At 42.4% G+C, this 20,535-nt stretch overlaps 1 protein-coding gene across 1 annotated transcript in view; it reads left to right on the top strand.

The window, feature by feature from the left end:
- The window catches only part of LOC134222887 (uncharacterized), a 636,084-nt gene that overhangs the window by 461,537 nt on the left and 154,012 nt on the right, over positions 1-20,535 (top strand). The gene's annotated exons all lie outside the window — the stretch shown is intronic.

The raw sequence follows: 20,535 nt of genomic DNA, 5'->3' as shown, positions 1-20,535 counted from the left end.
CCCTTCGGAAATTCGGAAGAATTTCCCTTCGGAAATTCGGAAGAATTTCCCTTCGGAAATTCGGAAGAATTTCCCTTCGGAAATTCGGAATTTAACTTTTACCTACTCAGTGACTGAGTAAAATCGTATTGCTATCTCTTTTTTTCAAAGATATTTTACTCAATTTCCATCAAAAGCCTTTGATGGAAATTGGGTAAAATTCCCGTGGGATAGAAAGAGAGGGCAATACAATTTACTCAGTCACTGAGTAGGTGAAAGTTAGCGTATAATGCATACAACAAAAATGCTCACCCGGTAGCTTCTGCATATTGAGAAGGTTCGCTCTCTTTCAGCCGAAGCGATGCGTTCTAGAAGCACAATCCCTCAAGCATTATTAAGTTACCTTTCCTGTCCCGATAAGCAACGAGGAAAAAAATAGACACCATTCTTCCGCACGAGCTGGCTTTGCTAGAGATAGCACCATGCAACGTCTTTAAATGTTTACAGATGACCAAAGCTTTCAAAGTAATTAAATTTGATTAAATCGTTTCCGGATTTGTACAGAAAGGCGCACGAGTTTTCGTTCAAAAGAGCATTAGAACCTTAACATGAATATTGTCGAGTGCCTTACCTGTCTATATTCATATTTAGATTGAAAAAGACTAAACAATTGAACTGATTGTATTCTTGAAGTAAGGTGGAAGTTTTCCAAGTATCGAATCTACTATGAGAGTCTCTGTCTGGGTCCTACAAACTACTCATTGCTTCAGTTAGAAAGCATTGTACAGCAACCCTAAAAAACAATAACTTCTGACATGAACACCGCTTTTTGATTGGTGAGCTATCCTTCATCCAAATCGGTCAAGGGTAGGTACAAAAAAAGTGAGCGAGACTTTTTGCTCTTTTGGTGCGCACATACACACACATACACACACACACACACACACGCACACACACACAGACATCACCTCAATTCGTCGAGCTGAGTCGATTGGTATATAACACTATGGGTCTCCGAGCCTTCTATAAAAAGTTTGTTTTTGGAGTGAACATATAGCCTTTACGTATACTTAGTATACGAGAAAGGCATCGGAAATTCGGACGAATTTCCCTTCGGAAATTCGGACGAATTTCCCTTCGGGAATTCGGAAGAATTTCCCTTCGGAAATTCGGAATAATTTCCCTTCGGAAATTCGGAAGAATTTCCCTTCGGAAATTCGGAAGAATTTCCCTTCGGAAATTCGGAAGAATTTCCTTCGAAATCGGAAGAATTTCCCTTCGAAATTCGGAAGAATTTCCTTCGAATTGGAAGAATTTCCTTCGAAATCGGAAGAATTTCCTTCGGAAATTCGGAAGAATTTCCTTCGAATTGAAGAATTTCCTTCGAAATCGGAAGAATTTCCTTCGAATCGGAAGAATTTCCTTCGGAAATTCGGAAGAATTTCCCTTCGGAAATTCGGAAGAATTTCCTTCGAAATTCGGAAGAATTTCCTTCGAAATTCGGAAGAATTTCCTTCGGAAATTCGGAAGAATTTCCTTCGAATTCGAAGAATTTCGAATTCGGAAGAATTTCCTTCGAATTCAGAAGAATTTCCTTCGGAAATCAGAAGAATTTCCTTCGAAATCAGAAGAATTTCCTTCGGAAATTCGGAAGAATTTCCTTCGAAATTCGGAAGAATTTCCTTCGAAATTCGGAAGAATTTCCTTCGAAATTCGGAAGAATTTCCTTCGGAATTCGGAAGAATTTCCTTCGAAATTCGGAAGAATTTCTCTTCGAAATTCGGAAGAATTTTCTTCGGAAATTCGGAAGAATTTCCTTAGGGATTTCGGAAGAATTTGCTTCGGGAATTTGGAAGAATTTCCCTCGGGAATTCAGAAGATTTACCCTCGAAAATTCGGAAGAATTTCCTTCGAATTCGGAAGAATTTCCTTCGAATTCAGAATTTCCTTCGAAATTGGAAGAATTTTCCTTCGAAAATTCGGAAGAATTTCCCTTCGGAAATTCGGAAGAATTTCCCTTCGGAAATTCGGAAGAATTTCCCTTCGGAAATTTGGAAGAATTTCCCATCGAGAATTTAACTTTTACCTACTCAGTGACTGAGTAAAATCGTATTGCCATCTCTTTTTTTTGAAGATATTTTACCCAATTTCCTTCAAAAGCAGGATTAATCATAGTTTTGAGTAGTTCTGCCTTTGATGGAAATTGAGTAAAATTTCCGTGGGATAGAAAGAGAGGGCAATACAATTTACTCAGTCACTGAGTAGGTGAAAGTTAGCGTATAATGCATACAACAAAAATGCTCGCCCGGTAGCTTCTGCATATTGAGAAGGTTCGCTCTCTTTCAGCCGAAGCGATGCGTTCTAGAAGCACAATCCCTCAAGCATTATTTAGTTACCTTTCCTGTCCCGATAAGCAACGAGGAAAAAAATAGACACCATTCTTCCGCACGAGCTGGCTTTGCTAGAGATAGCACCATTCAACGTCTTTAAATGTTTACAGATGACCAAAGCTTTCAAAGTAATTAAATTTGTTTAAATCGTTTCCGCATTTGAACAGAAAGGCGCACGAATTTTCGTTAAAAAGAGCATTAGAACCTTAACATGAATATTGTCGAGTGCCTTACCTATCTATATTAATATTTAGATTGAAAAAGACTAAACAATTGAACTGATTGTATTCGTGAAGGAAGGTGGAAGTTTTCCAAGTATCGAATCTACTATGAGAGTCTCTGTCAGGGTCCTACAAACTACTCATTGCTTCAGTTAGAAAGCATTGTATACAACCCTAAAAAACAACAGCGTCTGACATGAACACCGCTTTTTGATTGGTGAGCTATCCTTCATCCACGGTAATCTACTTCCACTGCTACCAATTACCGTGAAATTCCTTCTGCTTGAAGAAATAATTCGTCAGTCTTTCCTTCGGCTGAACCAAAAACGTTGTGGCCAAACACAGCTTGTCATATTTCCTCGTTAGATAGATTAGGCTCCACTCGGATCGAAAATTGGCCTGCCTATTAGTGGCACACGGTCGTAAATCTCGTCCGCTTTCCGGGAAACTTCGTCCACTTAGCTACACGTTACCTTCGTTTTCCTTTATGGCTTGAGGAAATTTTACGATCCTTCCGTCTGCGCTGGAGCCCGGCTGTTCGAGAACAAATCGAACGGATAAAATTGCAACCCTTGCCGTTTTGTATTGGAGGTCGTCGGTGTTGAAAAAGCGGCGCGGCGAGACTTACCACCTGATTTGAGGTTGAAGTTGTTATTCGATTCTTCGAAATCAGATTTCAGATCCACAAATCGCATTAACTCCCTCCCACAAATTACCAGAACAGGATACCGATTGGTGGATTGTTCCGCCGCACCGTCTAGGAAATGTCGGGCAGCTGACTTTGTTGTGAGTGAAATATTATTTATCCTACCCGCAAGTCAGCCCCAGGCGCGCGCGCCCACCGAAGTTCACATCCGACCATTGTGAATGAAATATTTCCATCGTTACGGAAAAGTGGCCACAGGCGGGTGGTTTGGCGGCGGTCGTGGTGATGCATGAAGGAATCATCCATCTATCGGACCTTATCTCCAGTAAGGGTATGTGATGCACAATTTCTAGGGTTTGAATGCAGAAATAAAGAAAAAAAAATCTAATTTCTGCTAAAAATTACGTTCGTAAGTAAATTGAGTAGCTGACTATGATGAACTGCTACAAGAATAAAACAATTAATGCATCTGAGGTATTGAATATCTTAAAAATATGATCGACGATTATTTCGGTACTACCAACCTTTCACATCATATTTTTGATGGCTGCAAATAACAAGTCAATCAACACAAATAATAGTAATAATATTTTTACGTATCGTGAAACTAAACATCTTGTAACATCCGAAAATTCCCAAAGGAAATGATGAAAAATGAGTTCTTTGAACCTTTTTAAATATCGTATACCGTTCGTATCAAGTGCCAAGAGTTTAGAAAAAATAAAAAATAAGATCTAGAATGGCAAGGAGGAAGTGAATTCACACCACAACGGCCGCTGAAAAGCTGTTAAGTGTTTTAAAAAGTTTAGGAAACATGTTTCATTTTTTATTTCTTTTTCACTTTCCACTTGGTTGGCTTTCCGCCAAAGCCGCCCCTCTACTTCACCATTTTATTTAGGAGATGGATGGATGGACGGACAAGGCCTCGTTCGTCATTTCCCCCAGGGGCCATGCGAACCGAAAGAAAAATCGATTCGACGCTTTTCGGAAGGTCGGCGAGAAGGGCGGTCGGGAACATGACGAGCAGAGTATCATAAAAATTATTAATAAACCAGTTTAGGAGCAAACGAGAAAATCGAATTTAGGCTCGTTATGGGCTTACCAATGTGCGACCGACGACGTGGCGAATGACGATGTGGTCGCAGACGTGGCGATGGATGTTTTATGATCGGAGCACGGAATCTGCGGACGAGAGATAATTTCATGATTTGTTATTGTTTGAAGAGCATTTGCAAAATGGTTGCGACAGTGAAGGGATTTGCCAACTGGCTATTTCGAATGGTGACGATACATTTGGGAAAGTTTGTCACATTACGGCGAAATTGATGAGTTGCTGAACCATTTTGAATAATGGCTCGCATATAGATGTCAAATATTAAATTTTAATTTTGTTCTAAATCGGAAAGGTAAATTAATTAGATTGCGACCGTAAAATTTGACAGACTGCCCCATTGCCTTTCCATAAGGAAGGAATTGGCAATCTAGCTGTACTGGATTAAAATTCAGCTAGACAAATAAAAGCTTTTGAACGCATGACAGATACAAACCACACTTCGGAAGGCACTTCCGAAGAAATTGCTGGACGAATTTTCGAAGAAATCGTTGGAGGAATTTCCGGAGCCACTTTAGGAGGAAATTCCTATATAAAATCCTGGAGGCACTTCCAGAGTAATTTCTGAAACAGCTTCCGTAGGATTTCCTGGAAGAACTTCCGGCAGTATTCCTAATGAAACTTTCTGAGTAATTCCTGCAGGAACTTCCGTAAGAATTAATGGAGGAACTTCTGGGGGAATTTTTGGAGGAACTTCCGAAGAAATTGCTGAAGGAACTTCCGGAGGCACTTTAAGAAGAAATTCCTGAGGAACTTCCAAAACAAAATTCTGGAGTTTTTTCCGGAGTAATTTCTGAAGCAACTTCCGGAGGAATTCCTGGAGGAACTTCCGGAGGAATTCGGAGGAATTCCATGGACAATATGGGCAAAGATCCACAAAAAAAAATAAAACGAATGGGTGACCCTGAAAAAAAAATTGTGAAACGACCCAATATTTGATTTTTGACCTAAAAAAAGCTCATTTTTCAAAAATTGATCTGGCGCGACCTCTAAATGATTTTTTTAGAAATTCGGTTTGTTCTACAAAAATTATCCAGACAGGTACATCTTTCCGGAGGAATTCCTGGAGGAACTTCCGGAAGAATTCCTGGAGGAACTTCCGGAGGAATTCCTGGAGGAACTTCCGGAGGAATTCCTGGAGGAACATCCGGAGGAATTGCTTGAAGAACTTCCGGAGGAATTGCTGAAGGAACTTCCGGAGGAATTGCTGGAGGAACTTCCGGAGGAATTGCTGAAGGAACTTCCGGAGGAATTCCTGGAGGAACTTCCGGAGGAATTCCTGGAGGAACTTCCGGAGGAATTCCTGGAGGAACTTCCGGAGGAATTCCAGGAGGAACTTCCGGAGGAATTCCTGGAGGAACTTCCGGAGGAATTCCTGGAGGAACTTCCGGAGGAATTCCTGGAGGAACTTCCGGAGGAATTCCTGGAGGAACTTCCGGAGGAATTCCTGGAGGAACTTCCGGAGGAATTCCTGGAGGAACTTCCGGAGGAATTCCTGGAGGAACTTCCGGAGGAATTCCTGGAGGAACTTCCGGAGGAATTCCTGGAGGAACTTCCGGAGGAATTCCTGGAGGAACTTCCGGAGGAATTCCTGGAGGAACTTCCGGAGGAATTCCTGGAGGAACTTCCGGAGGAATTCCTGGAGGAACTTCGGAGGAATTCCTGGAGGAACTTCCGGAGGAATTCCTGGAGGAACTTCCGGAGGAACTCCTGGAGGAACTTCCGGAGGAATTCCTGGAGGAACTTCCGGAGGAATTCCTGGAGGAACTTCCGGAGGAATTCCTGGAGGAACTTCCGGAGGAATTCCTGGAGGAACTTCCGGAGGAATTCCTGGAGGAACTTCCGGAGGAATTCCTGGAGGTATTGCAGGAAGAATCCTTGGAGGAACAAACGAGGAATCTCCTCCAAACTTCCGAAGAAATCCGCATTTTTTTTATGCATAAAATTAGCTCAAGATACCACCACGCCGCCGCCACTAGTTGAAAATGTTTTATCACGTTGCCGCATCGGCGCACAGGTCTAAGTTATTTGTAGAACCGACAAGTTAATGATTGCCAATTTTTACTTAAGATAAAAGAATAACAAAAAACGGAACATAAAAAATGGAATAATAATACAAACATCACAAAATGAGAAGGAAAAAACTATGAAAAAGAATAAAGTAGAAAAGAGAAATGAAAGAGAAAAAGCAAGAAGAAAAATAGTGGAAATAATTAAGTAGAAATAGGAACAGATAAGGCGAAATAAGTACGTGAATAGAAGTAAGAAAAAGTAAAGAAGATGAAGTGAAAAAACAGAAAAGGAGAAAGAGGGAAATGGAGATAGAAGAAAGGTGCAAGAATAAAGAATGAAGTAGAAAAGGGAAGAAGAAAAAAAAGAAAGGGGATAAAAAGAAGGAAAGGAGAAAAAAAGAAAAAAGAGAAGAAGAAAGAAGAAACTGAGGTGGAACTAGCCTAGGGCTAAAAACCTCATTAATAAAGATTAAAGAAAGTAGGAAGAAAGATAAAAACCCAGATTAATCCACCTAGCGTTGGTGGTGCCTTTCTCGCATTTAGTTAAGACACCAACCTTATATGGGGTTTATATGGTCCGATGTACCATTTTCTTCATAACTTTTCAACGCAACGACCGATCGTTATCAAATTCAATAGTGATCAACAAGCCTTTGTCCCCTGTCGAATGAAACTTGTTGCGAGAAAATCGGTTAAGGATTACTATACGAAAAGTTGTCTAATGTTTTTTATAGCTTTTGTGCACACACATACACACACACATACACACACACATACACACGGACAGACAGACATGTGCTCAGTTTGTCGAGCTGAGTCGATTGGTATATAACACTATGGGTCTCAGAGGCTTCTATAAAAAGTTCGTTTTCGGAGTGAAATGATAGCCTTTCGGTGCAACTTCGTTGTACGAGAAAGGCAAAAAAAGAGAGAGTAAAGAAGTACGAAAATATAAAAAAGGAGAATGAAGAGAGCAGAAAGAATAAATTAGAAATAAGAAAATAAACAATCAAATATAAAACTCAATTCTACTAATTGCAACATTGCAACTGGAATTAGAAATGTGCAATTCAAAATTTTCTAACAAACTTTTTTCGAAATTTCAACCCAAAATTTTTCCGGATTTTGCTCAATAAAATCGCTGGAATCTCCATGGGAAACTCTTTGGATTTTGCATGTACATTCTTTCAAATTTCCACAATATCCACGGAAGGTTCTTTTTTTCGAATTCCCGTTGGAATTTTTTCAAAATTTTCAAGGGAAATTATTAAGTAATTGCTTTATGCCAGATACGCTGCGACGCGGAAAACATTCTAATTTATTCCAACATTGCTAACCGCATACAAACAATTTGTGCAATTAATCGATTGGGGCGAATTGACAGTTCCCTTATTTTGAGGTTGCTCTTCCGTCCATTGCTCCGATGGAAAATCTTCGTCGTTCTGCCATCCTACCGTTACACATGTTCTGTTAAATATGCAGTTTGGATCAATAATAGAGCACGACAACCGATCGTGTGATTGCTTCTAATCTGCGATAAAATAGCTTCATAGGGTTCACTTCCGAATGGATGGAGACCACCGGAAAGTAAATGCTTTTAATTATTGTTATCAATCGTATCTTGTTCAGTTTTGTCCCGAAAATAACATCGATGCAGACAATGTGGCTTCGTTGGTATGAACATTGCCTATCCTGATGCGGCTTTGATTTTGGAAAGATACGTACTTCGAAATGGTCCTCATCGATTGAGATTGCAGACACAGAAAAACAATTTCCCAGTCCCTGGTCTAATTGCTACTCTTATCACCGGAGATAAAACACTGCATCGTTCGCCGTCATTTCAGAGATTCTGTTAAACAGAATGCATTCTTCAAGAAGGTAACAAAAAATTCGAGTCCGACTAAACACCACGACGAAAATGGGCAAATATTTTGCTTGGGATGCCATTTCTGTCTATCCTCCGAATGCCAACAATCTGCTGATCAAACTACAGCTGGAGATTCCAAAAAAAGGGATGCAAATGAACAAATCCCTAAAGACCGAACCGAATCTAACGGCGAGTGATGGTTCCTCTCCGAACCTACGTTCATCGACTGACCAACTGCAACTGCGGCTCAGAGACAGTCGACATCACAATGCTGTACAGCTGGGTCTTTTAAACCACGGCACTTGTGTAGGCTCACTCTAATGCTCTGACGAATGTGACAGCCATTACTGCCCTGTAGGAAGCAAAACTGTTTTGCCCAACCAACGCCGAACGATTGTTCCTAACCGTGGCAAGGTATTTTGGCGTAGGAAGAAAGGTACACATCTCCTGCTGAAAGAGCACCAAGTCCTTTGCTCGGCAAATACTGTATACTGCTTGGTGAAGATTCCTGCACTGCACAAACAAGAACGACACCGGCGACGATGTGCAGTGAATGGACCGAAAGAAAAGCCGCCTCCGAGAAAACATGCCAAATTTGAGGAACGAATCCGTACAGAAGATGAAAAAAAATGGATCGGACTGTTTCGAAAAGAATGTCGAAGTCCGAATGTTTGAATTGCGCTCGACAAAATAGTGGGCTCGGCGGTATGCCTAGGAAAATATCCATCCAGTTTATTGTGGCTTCAAGGTATGGAGCAAATTAAGCTCGTTTCTGGTAGGGCAAGGCTTGGGCTGGATTCGGTAAGAATAAGCCGGTGGGAGCGTGGGATTGTTAATGTCTTGGCGATTCAGTGTAGATGGTTTGGTTCATCCTAATTTTGAAGAATGAATTTTATTTTGACACAACATTGGCATACTCGAGTAATGTTTTTCGTTTAGTGTCACGAAGGCGTGACTGCATATATCGATTTCTCTTAATCGATGATTTTCTCTATCGTAAATAATTCAACAGATTATCACCGATATTCTACTCCTAGCGGAACATGCAACCATACGCCAAATCATACAATCTTCAGCATACTGCCGCAAATCGTTGCATAAGCTAAGACCCAGAGCCGTAGGGCGACCCTTATTTCTAAGTAAAATTGAACGTGTAATAATAGGGGAAGGGGAGGACAGTTGATCCCCGGGGAGACTTGATCACCCCCTGTTTTATCGAAAACTAAAGTAGTTTTGTTCTAGCGTATTTTTAGTATAGATCCTCTACTGCCGTAATCTGGAAAAGTGACGTAACAGCCATTTTACAACATGCATGTTTTCCATTTTTGTGTTAAAAAGCTCAATGAGTAGTACTCGTTAACACCATTTTTGGAAAATGGCGTATACGTCACTTTTTCAGATTACGGCAGTCTAGACAAATGATCTTTATGTGGTGAGTTATTTTTTAGATTGACAACCTTATTTGTTCTGCAGGGCGGTTTGTATGTTTTGACTTTACCAAAGATTTTTTTTTCATCGGCCACGCAAAACTTAAACAACTTTTCATAACAATCACCAAAGCTTTCGTTTTTTCACAGCACAAAGCTAAAAATATGCTTAATGATCTATACCATGGTTTCCCAAACTGTGGGTCCCGACCCCCAGGGGGGTCGTGCGCGGATTGTTGGTGGGTCGCGTAGAACAAATATTAATAGCAGCACGAATGCCGAACCTTTTGATCATTTTTTTCAGGAACATAATTTCAAGTTCGAACCACATTCTATTTTAAATATTCATCACCACGCTATTTTAGAAAACATTTATGCCTAAAAGCTGTCCCCTTAATGAAGTAAAATAAAAACATTTTGACAAACAATATCATGTTTGTCATTTTTTGCATTTGCACATGAAGGTAACGTGAATATTTTTGTAAAACTTGCCGAAACAGATGACATTCTGATTCAATTAATGCTTAATACTATTTGGTAAAATGCATATTTTCTTAGGTGGGTCGCGAGACATATAGAATTTTGCTAGGTGGGTCGCATACCCAAAAGTTTGGGAAGCTCTGATCTATACTGATGAAAATGTCAACATTCCATTAAAGCTTTAGGATATTTGGATTTGAAGTTATTGCCTCAATATGGGAATACTTGATCCCCCATTAGTAACCTATACAAAAATTTGGCGAAAAAATTTAAAAAAATATTAATCTGTTCTCAGGCTTCTATTTTTTTTTTTTTTGTAGATTTGACAGATTTGACGAAGGGTTGACAAGAAAAAATGTTTATTGCGTAGATATCATAGAAAGAGGATGAAGTCTCCCCAAATTTTAAAATTGCATGTGCATTGGAAAGTATATATAAAAAAATGAGATAAGCTTCCAAATATGTAAATCAGAACTTTTTCCGTATCTTCCAACCCATTCTGGATGCTTTTACAGATTCAATATGAAGAACCAAAAATGCCCATGACTCTGCAAGCTTCCTTACTTATTTGAGGGTATCCAATTATGGTATATCAAAATATTTCGCCTAGGGCGCTGGGAATCCACGCTACGGCTCTGGCAGCGGTGGATGTCTAAATATTCGTGTAATTCTTAGAAATGCGTCATCGATGGTCGAAATCGCTATCAGAGCTATTCGAATCAATACAATTAAAAAGCAACTCTGGATTGTGTCTGTCGGTGATCTGGAACCACTACTGGATCTGGTTAGGTCAGTAAAATCCAAACCTCGAGTGAGTCAGAAACGTTATTCGTCATAAACGATATTAGACTCAGTCATATTAAGTAAAGCCCTACTTTGGCTGGTCAAAGGTTATAATCGTCAACGGAGGCAAATGAAATGCAAATCTTGAATAAATCTGGATTTGTTTATTAAATAAGAAAAGTCCGTACACACTTAATCGCATACTCGATGTTCGGTACTTTTTTTAGCTGAGTTTGCCCGTCAAAATTATAAAATTGACGAACATTCCGCAATATTACCTACAATAACTGAAAATATGGAAAATATCAATATAGATAACTGAAACTCGGGAATTTCTAAAATTATTTACTGTACTTTGCTATCTTCATTACCGAAGTGATCCGCAATGTGCAATTCTCTCCTGTCATCAATTCACTTCGGTAATATTTTTACTGTGTAATCGGTAATACAATTAATTTTACTGGGTTTTCGTTAAATTTTTCCAAACGAACTGTAATTTTATCTGTCAGTTCTGTCGAAGGCCACCATTTTGAATTTATGGCTAATCTGCATGAGTTCAAGTTACAAGTTTCAAAAATTGTAGGCGAATTGAAAAATCTCTTTTAGTGAGCAATGGACACTATTTTTCAACGCCTCGATCATTGCGAAGTAGAAGTGAAGGAAATGTGAATACAGTTCCACATTGATATTTTATTTTCTCTCTAGACCTTGACGATTACATAATTTGCCGACCAGTGCCCGGTTATGTCGAAGGTTTGGGACATCACTTATCTTGGCATATCCAAAACTGGCATTTTCGGATGGATGCAATGTTTTATCGCTGCACTTTTAGCGATTTTCATATGCGGTATGCGTGCCAATATTCTCTCAAAAGCCATATAAAAGAGAAGCATCCGCTGCCATCGGAGGCTTCCTGTATGGGTCTTGAGGAAGATGGACAATCCCATGGTAATATAAACTTTGAAGAAGCTCCAGTAACCAGCAGTGCTAGTCAAAAGCTACCGAATCAGGAAACTATTTCGCTGGAGGGGATCAGAACAACAGCCTCGCTTAGTATCCGTCGCTTAGCTGATGATGTTGGTGTTCCCCAAATAAAAGTTTCAGAAATCATCAAAATTTGAGAAAATATCATTTGGTAAATTTCTGAGATCTTCGAAGTGAAAACAGTAAGCTTCCTGCCAAGTCGGCAGTGCCAACAAATGGAATGGAACAATCATGAAGTTCTGAAATAGGGGGAATGACGGCTTTGGCAGGTTTTGTTCTATTGTTGGCAGGGGTTTTCAGGACGGGTTTACTGTTCGGAGGTAATAACTATTTCAAAGATCATCCTAATGTTATTAGGCTTTCGTTATTCGTTATACCAGGACGACATATATCTAGGTAATGATTTTAGTTCTTGAGCACAGATGAACAAAATATCAAATCCAGTAAGATTTCCCCTGTGATGTTTGTTCCGTCCAGTCTCGCAAAAAATACAGGTATAATAAAATCCTAGATCCTCAAGTTGCTGACCTGAAGAAGCTTTAAGAGGCTCGGAAAGCCTCCTTTCAAGAGGCTCGGAAAGCCTCCTTTCAAGAGGCTCGGAAAGCCTCCTTTCAAGAGGCTCGGAAAGCCTCCTTTCAAGAGGCTCGGAAAGCCTCCTTTCAAGAGGCTCGGAAAGCCTCCTTTCAAGAGGCTCGGAAAGCCTCCTTTCAAGAGGCTCGGAAAGCCTCCTTTCAAGAGGCTCGGAAAGCCTCCTTTCAAGAGGCTCGGAAAGCCTCCTTTCAAGAGGCTCGGAAAGCCTCCTTTCAAGAGGCCTCAAGCCTCCTTTCAAGAGGCTCGGAAAGCCTCCTTCAAGAGGCTCAGAAGCCTCCTTTCAAGAGGCTCAGAAGCCTCCTTTCAAGAGGCCTGGAAAGCCTCCTTCAAGAGGCCCGGTGCCTCCTTCAAGAGGCTCAGAAAGCCTCCTTCAAGAGGCTCAGGAAAGCCTCCTTTCAAGAGGCTCAAGCCTCCTTTCAAGAGGCCCGGTGCCTCCTTCAAGAGGCTCTGGAAAGCCTCCCTTCAAGAGGCTCAGTGCCTCCTTTCAAGAGGGCCTGGTGCCTCCTTTCAAGAGGCTCAAGCCTCCTTTCAAGAGGCTCAGAAAGCCTCCTTCAAGAGGCTCAGAAGCCTCCTTTCAAGAGGCTCAAGCCTCCTTCAAGAGGCCTGGAAAGCCTCCTTTCAAGAGGCCTGGTGCCTCCTTCAAGAGCTCAGAGAAGCCTCCTTTCAAGAGGCTCGAGCCTCCTTTCAAGAGGCTCGGAAAGCCTCCTTTCAAGAGGCTCGGTGCCTCCTTCAAGAGGCCTGGAAAGCCTCCTTTCAAGAGGCCTGGAAAGCCTCCTTTCAAGAGGCCTGGAAAGCCTCCTTTCAAGAGGCTCAGAGCCTCCTTTCAAGAGGCTCGGAAAGCCTCCTTTCAAGAGGCTCAGAAGCCTCCTTTCAAGAGGCTCGGAAAGCCTCCTTCCAAGAGGCTCAAAAGCCTTCTTTCAAGAGGCCTCAAAGCCTCCTTTCAAGAAGCCTGAAAGCCTCCTTTCAAGAGGCCTCGAAAAGCCTCCTTTAAAGAGACTCAAGCCTCCTTTCAAGAGACTCGAAAAGCCTCCTTTCAAGATGCCTGAAAAGCCTCCTTCAAGAGGCTCAAACCTCCTTTCAAGAGGCCTGAAAGCCTCCTTTCAAGAGGGCCTCGAAAAGCCTCCTTCAAGAGGCTCGGACAGCCTCCTTTCATGAGGCTCGGAAGCCTCCTTTCAAGAGGCTCAGAAAGCCTCCTTTCAAGAGGCTCAAAGCCTCCTTTCAAGAGGCCTGGAAAGCCTCCTTTCAAGAGGCCTGAAAAATCTCCTTTCAAGAGGCTCAAAGCCTCCTTTCAAGAGGCCTCGAAAGCCTTCTTTCAAGAGGCCTCGAGAAGCCTCCTTTCAAGACTCGAAAAGCCTCCTTTCAAGAGGCTTGAAAAGCCTCCTTCAAGAGGCCTCGAAAGCCTCATTTCAAGAGGCCTCGAAAAGCCTCATTTCAAGAGGGCCTCGAAAAGCCCTCCTTTCAAGAGGCCTCGAAAAGCCTCCTTTCAAGAGGCTCGAAAAGCCTCCTCCAAGAGGCCTGAAAAGCCTCCTTCCAAGAGGCTCGAAAAGCCTCCTTTCAAGAGGGCCTCAGCCTCCTTTCAAGAGGCCTCGAAAAGCCTCCTTTCAAGAGGCCTCGAAAAGCCTCTTCAAGAGGCTCAAAGCCTCCTTTCAAGAGGCTCAAAAGCCTCATTTCAAGAGGCTTGAAAAGCCTCCTTCAAGAGGCTCGAAAAGCCTCCTTTCAAGAGGCTCAAAAGCCTCCTTTCAAGAGGCCTGAGAAGCCTCTTCAAGAGGCTCGAGAAGCCTCCTTCAAGAGGCCTGAAAAGCCTCCCTTCAAGAGGCCTGAAAGCCCTCATTTCAAGAGGCCTGAAAAGCCTCCTTCCAAGAGGCCTGAAAAGCCTCCTCCAAGAGGCTCAAGCCTCCTTCCAAGAGGCCTGAAAAGCCTCCTTCCAAGAGGCCTGAAAGCCTCCTTTCAAGAGGGCTCGAAAAGCCTCCTTTCAAGAGGCCTCAAAAGCCTCCTTTCAAGAGGCCTGGTGCCTCCTTTCAAGAGGCCTCGAAAAGCCTCCTTCAAGAGGCCTGAAAAGCCTCCTTTCAAGAGGCTCGAAAAGCCTCCTTCAAGAGGCCTGAAAAGCCTCCTTTCAAGAGGCTCGAAAGCCTCCTTTCAAGAGGCCTCAAGCCCTTCAAGAGGCCTCGAAAGCCTCCTTTAAAGAGGCGCGAAAAGCCTACTCACAAGAGGCTTGAAAAGCCTCCTTTCAAGAGGCTCGAAAAGCCTCCTTTCAAGAGGCTCGAAAAGCCTCCTTTCAAGAGGCTCGAAAAGCCTCCTTTCAAGGCTCGAAAGCCTCCTTTCAATAGGCTTGAAAAGCCTCCTTTTAAGAGCCCCGAAAAACCTCCTTCCAAGAGGCCCGAAAAGCCTCCTTTCAAGAGGCTCGAAAAGCCCACTTTCAAGAGGCTCGAAAAGCCTCCTTTCAAGAGGCTCGAAAAGTCTCCTTTCAAGAGGCTCGAAAAGCCTCCTTTCAAGAGGCCCGAAAAGCCTCCTTTCAAGAGGCCTCAGCCTCATTTCAAGAGGCTCGAAAAGCCTCATTTCAAGAGGCTCGAAAAGCCTGCTTTCAAGAGGCTCGAAAAGCCTCCTTTCAAGAGGCTCGAAAAGCCTCCTTTCAAGAGGCTCGAAAAGCCTCTTTTCAAGAGGCTCGAAAAGCCTTATTTTAAGAGGCTCGAAAAGCCTCCTTTCAAGAGGCTCGAAAAGCCTCCTTTCAAGAGGCTCGAAAAGCCTCCTTTCAAGAGGCTCGAGAAGCCTCCTTTCAAGAGGCTCGAAAAGCCTCCTTTCAAGAGGCTCGAAAAGCCTCCTTTCAAGAGGCTAGGAAGCCTTCTTTCAAGAGGCTAGGAAGCCTCCTTTCAAGAGGCTCGGAAGCCTTCTTTAAAGAGGCTCGGAAGCCTCCTTTCAAGAGGCTCGGAAGCCTCCTTTCAAGAGGCTTGGAAGCCTCCTCTCCAGAGGCTTGGAAGCCTCCTTTCAAGAGGCTCAGAAGCCACCTTTCAAGAGGCATGGAAGCCACCTTTCAAGAGGCTCGGAAGCCTCCTTTCAAGAGGCTCGGAAGCCTCCTTTCAAGAGGCCTCAGGCCTCCTTTCAAAGGCCTGGAAGCCTCCTTTCAAGAGGCCCAGAAGCCTCCTTTCAAGAGGCTCAAGAGGCTCAGGCCTCCTTCAAGAGGCCTGGAAGCCTCCATTCAAGAGGCTCAGGCCTCCTTTCAAGAGGCTCAGAAGCCTCCTTTCAAGAGGCTCAGAGCCTCCTTTCAAGAGGCCTGGAAGCCTCCTTTCAAGAGGCTCAGAAGCCTCCTTTCAAGAGGCTCAGAAGCCTCCTTTCAAGAGGCTCAGAAGCCTCCTTTCAAGAGGCCTGGAAGCCTCCTTTCAAGAGGCCTCAAGCCTCCTTCAAGAGGCTCCGGAAGCCTCCTTTCAAGAGGCCTCCAGCCTCCTTTCAAGAGGCTCAGGCCTCCTTTCAAGAGGCTCAGGCCTCCTTTCAAGAGGCTCAGAAGCCTCCTTTCAAGAGGCCTGGAAGCCTCCTTCAAGAGGCTCAAGCCTCCTTCAAGAGGCCTGGAAGCCTCCTTTCAAGAGGCCTCCAGCCTCCTTTCAAGAGGCTCAGGCCTCCTTCAAGAGGCCTCAGCCTCCTTTCAAGAGGCCTCAAGCCTCCTTTCAAGAGGCCTGGAAGCCTCCTTCAAGAGGCCTCCCTTCAAGAGGCTCGGAAGCCTCCTTTCAAGAGGCTCAGAGCCTCCTTCAAGAGGCTCAGGAAGCCTCCTTTCACGAGGCTCAGAAGCCTCCTCTCAAGAGGCTCAAGCCTCCTTCAAGAGGCTCGGAAGCCTCCTTTCAAGAGGCTCGGAAGCCTCCTTTCAAGAGGCTCGGAAGCCTCCTTTCAAGAGGCTCGGAAGCCTCCTTTCAAGAGGCTCGGAAGCCTCCTTTCAAGAGGCTCGGAAGCCTCCTTTTAAGAGGCTCGGAAGTCTCCTTTCAAGAGGCTCGTAAGCCTCCTTTCAATTTTAAATATCCATCACCACGCTATTTTAGAAAACATTTATGCCTAAAAGCTGTAAAATAAAAATGTAAGTAAAATAAAAACGCTAACATTTTGACAAACAATATCATGTTCGTCATTATTTGCATTTGTACATGTAAGGTAACGTGAATATTTCTTATGTGGAAGAAGCCGAAACAGATGACATTCTGATTCAATTAATGCTTAATACTACTTGGTAAAATGCATTTTTTTCATAGGTGGGTCACGAGACATTTAGAATTTTGCTAGGAGGATCGCATACCCAAATTTTTGGGAAGCTCTGGTTTTAGCTAAGCTAAAAGAAGTAGTACGGGTACAATTCTCAGTTATTATTTTAAGGGCATTTTTAGATTATTTACACAGCCCTTTTCATTTCTAAAGCTTATTCGTTTTGGAAAATACTCCGTTTGGTTTGTGTACTGATCCAAACAGTGGGCACCAAACAGCATGATAAGCAATTTTTTCTCGCTTCCGCTCTTCTTATGTCTTCCTCCCTGTTGGCAATTTCACACCGAAAATTATGACTCCTCTGGGACTCATGGATTTCCGGCTATGGGGGTGTCCTCAATTTGTACTTGTGTTGCGGCCGGGATAAAATATGGGGCCATCATTGCCTGCCTTCCGATTACCGGGCGGACGGGCTGGGGTGACCTTTGAGCTTTCAAATCGCACCAGTAGTCGGTGGCACGACGAAGCAAGGCCGGTAAAGGCAAGAAGTCTACCACACGGAGAGTTTCCTTTCGGTTTGGGAAGCTGCTCAGACTAATCGGGACTAGCGCAACAGCAGGTGGGGGATTCCCCCAGTGACCAATTTCATTTTATTTCGATTTGAAGAAGTCGGACCGGTCCGATAACATTTGGATTGCATAAAACTGTTATTTTTCTGACATGTAAAGAAGGTTAATCGAGTATAAAGCTGAAGGTCAATATTCAAATGACCAACTTTGGGATGAGTTTCAACTGTGGAGATGCGTGAAGCGAATATGTCAGTTTGACAAAAGTGCCACGTCACATTCACGTCATTTAGAATGTGGATTTATACTTCGTGCGGGTCATCGAGCTCAATTTTGGGTACAATCCTCGAAATACTTCGCTTTCGTTCCAACCGACGACAATGGACGAGGGTCAACGCCAGAATGATGATGCATAAAAAAATTCAATACAGTAGTATCTGAATTATGGCTATTTTCAAATTAAAAAAAATAATTTCATTATTTTAGAATTGAAATAAACTTACATATATCGAAAAGTAGTTAAAGTTCGAAGTTAAAGATATTAATATCATAGACATTTTCGACTGTTTTGTTTTAACCTCAATGAGCGAATAATTTGCATTTCTATGATAAAATTAAGGGTATGCGATTACACATTTTTTCCTAACGAAACGAAACGAAACGAAATTTACAATGTCGATGTTGATTCGGATCGAAACGAAACGAAATATAGATTTACTTTCGAGACTTCGAAACGATACGAAATCAATGTTCATTAATTTCGAAATTTTTCGAAACGAAACGAAATTTTAATTTTTTTTCCGCGGAATTTTTATTAAATTATGTATTATGTAAATTAATTGAGATAATTTAATCATCTATTAGGTGGTTACCAAAGATTGACTATTGGTGGGCGAGTACATCGCGGGGAGGGGTTTTAGTGAACAAGGGTACAAAAACAGTAATTTTTCATGATTGTTTTACTTATATCTGAAAATCCTACCCATTTTGAACTGCACCTTTTCAAAAAGGTTATGCAGGAAGGCGTGTGCTTTGGCATGAGGCATTGATTAGTTTAGAACTTGGCCGCTAGGTCGTGGTATATTTGAATTCATTATCTTAAACTACTCAAGATATTTCGATATATAGAATTCTCCCCATTGTAAATATTGTTATCGCACAAATTTGATAGGATAGGATTTTCACATATAAGTAAAACAAGCATGAAAAATCACTGTTTTGTACCCTTTTTCACGAAAACACCTCCCCGCGATGTACCCGCGCACCTATAGTCAATCTTTGGTAACGACCTAAAAGATGATTGAATTAGCTTTCAAAACAGCCCCAAAAATCCAAAATTGACAAAACAATAAAAAAGTTATAGTAATTTCAATATGGGGTCAATTTGACCCCAGAACACAGACAACGTAAGTTTTTTTGAAAAAAGTACATTGTAGCGCATATTTTCAAGACTTTTCAAGCGAATTTGCACCTAGGAGACAGATCTCGGCGAGTTTCACCAAACTACCAAAAATTAGGAGAATCGGCTGAAAACTAAAAAAATGGCAGCCACTCAAAGTGGCCTGGGGTCATATTGACCCCAAAGCACAGACAAAGGTTAATAAGCTTTTACAACACTATCGATTCCGCCTAAATAATTTTGTGCCCTTCGATGCAGACATTAGTTTTGTCACTTCACGTTCTCCAACACTAGCTGGCGTGATCAACATCAACATGATCGATTGCACACTGGTTAAACAAATTTCTGCTACGCGAGGTAGAATTGTTTCACTTCGCGTTCTCCCGGACTAGCTGCCGTCCCACGATCGATTCCGCATTCATATTGTGCAAATAGTAAAAAAATATTATCAAATTTAAATTTGAATCTTGGAAACACTGAAGACGTTTTATAGAAGAAAACTACATACGTATTTGTCGACTAAGAATGGGGTTATGTGGTAAGCGTTAATAGAAAAAAATATAACCTAAAGTTTTGAAAACAACTTTACCATTTTGTTCAGCGGCGCAGCCAAAATTTTTGATAATATAAAGTCTGGTTTAAGTTTGAATTTGTTTCGAAATTCCGCGGAATTCCGTTAAATTTCGTTTGAAGCTAGTTTTTTCTAGCGAAATTTTTGCAATTTTACGAAACGAAACGAAATCAAGAAATCAGATTTCGCCTTGCTCAAATTCCGCGAAATTCCGCGGAATTTCGTTTCGAACCACCTGAAACGAAATTTTTCGAAATACCGCATATGCTTAGATAAAATGTATCTTAGCCTTCTTTATTGTTTCTTTAAAAGCTACGACAATCTAACAAAACCGATTCACCACTGTCACGCCATTCTACTCTCACGTGCCCACTGTCCTTCAACGAGCTGATGTTGCAGTTTTCCGCTTCTACTTAGAAGCGGGGAAAAAATCATGTAAAACTTCCCGGGGCTCCAAAATTGGGACCATAGGTCCCATTCACTGACATCAAAATGCTTTCAAAACATTTTTATTCCTGCCCATTTCCGGACGGTTGTCGTCGTTGATGCTGCCGTCATGGTCGCGGGAGTGGGACAATATTTTCTGAATTTTGACGAGCCGAGATTCGTCCAGCACTTCGAACCACACCGCACCGGTCGTCGGGTCGGGACGGTCCGCATGGCCGGTTGCTGTGGTCTTTTGTTCCCTGCCGTTTGTCGACACCTTCGTGGCCGAATGGCACTTTATGGCTGTGAATGACGTCCTAAACGTGTAAATCGAGAGGAAAATCAGAAGCGCCATAGCCCGGGCTCCGTGTGTTTGGATCCTGCGGCGAGGGGGAGAGCTCGGAGGGTTGACAGTTTCCTCCGATAGGAACGGAGTCACGTCACAACAGTGCAGTGGTGCGGGGTTTGGGGTGAGCGATATTTGCAAATATTTTCACGTTTTCCTCGCCGGGCCATTCTGACGGATATCTACACGTGTCTGCTAGTGGGGCTGGATGCGAAACCGGAGAAGACGGCGGGGATGCCTCCGGGTGGTTGATTTTTTTTTTCGGATTGTGGGAAAACAGTGAGAGATCGCAATGACAACGGCGATGGAATACAAAAGAAAATATTGATGGTAAAGTGGTCCTGTTGCTCCTATGGGTAATAATGCTTGAAGCAGATTTTATACATTTTTTGCACGCTCGGAAAATTGAAGCGAAAACATTCTGGTAAAATATTCAATTTTATAGTCATCACAGATTGGATCGTGTGGAGAGACTGTTCAAAGTTATTTCATTCTGCGTGAGGATTACTGTCTCTTACGAATTTATATCCACTCGACCATCCTGAATTTGTGCTCTC

The sequence above is a fragment of the Armigeres subalbatus genome, chromosome 1, assembly GCF_024139115.2.
Source record: "Armigeres subalbatus isolate Guangzhou_Male chromosome 1, GZ_Asu_2, whole genome shotgun sequence".
In the NCBI taxonomy this organism is placed as follows: domain Eukaryota; kingdom Metazoa; phylum Arthropoda; class Insecta; order Diptera; family Culicidae; genus Armigeres; species Armigeres subalbatus.
The sequence above is the reverse complement of the archived record's forward strand: the minus strand, read 5'-3'. Positions and strand labels throughout refer to the sequence as shown.